At 70.2% G+C, this 319-nt stretch overlaps 1 protein-coding gene across 1 annotated transcript in view; it reads left to right on the forward strand.

The window, feature by feature from the left end:
• Positions 1 to 319, forward strand: part of LOC104624127 (solute carrier family 12 member 5) — a gene marked incomplete at its 5' end in the record, with an annotated part of 5,888 nt that overhangs the window by 1,452 nt on the left and 4,117 nt on the right. The window lies entirely within an intron of this gene.

The raw sequence follows: 319 nt of genomic DNA on the forward strand, positions 1-319 counted from the left end.
TGCCCAGTGGACAGGGCTGGCGGCCCTGGCTGGCTGGGAGAGCACTGGGGTGGTACCCGGCAGAGTCCGGAGACTCCATGCTTCACCCATGCTGGGGGCACCATGGGGACCTCCGGACACCTGACCTCCTCCCCAGACACCAGAGGCACCAGCACCAGCTGGGCACTGGTCCCAGTCCTGGCCAGCTGCTGCAGGGCTTGGCATGGCACAGCACGGCACAGCGCAGCACGGCACCGTGCCCAGCCAGGGGCTGCAGTGCTGCTGGGCTGAGCAGCCCCTCAGCTGCCCTGCAGCACCCACAGCCCCCACAGCCCCCACC

The sequence above is a fragment of the Phaethon lepturus genome, unplaced genomic scaffold (genome assembly GCF_000687285.1).
Source record: "Phaethon lepturus isolate BGI_N335 unplaced genomic scaffold, ASM68728v1 scaffold31107, whole genome shotgun sequence".
Lineage (NCBI taxonomy): Eukaryota > Metazoa > Chordata > Aves > Phaethontiformes > Phaethontidae > Phaethon > Phaethon lepturus.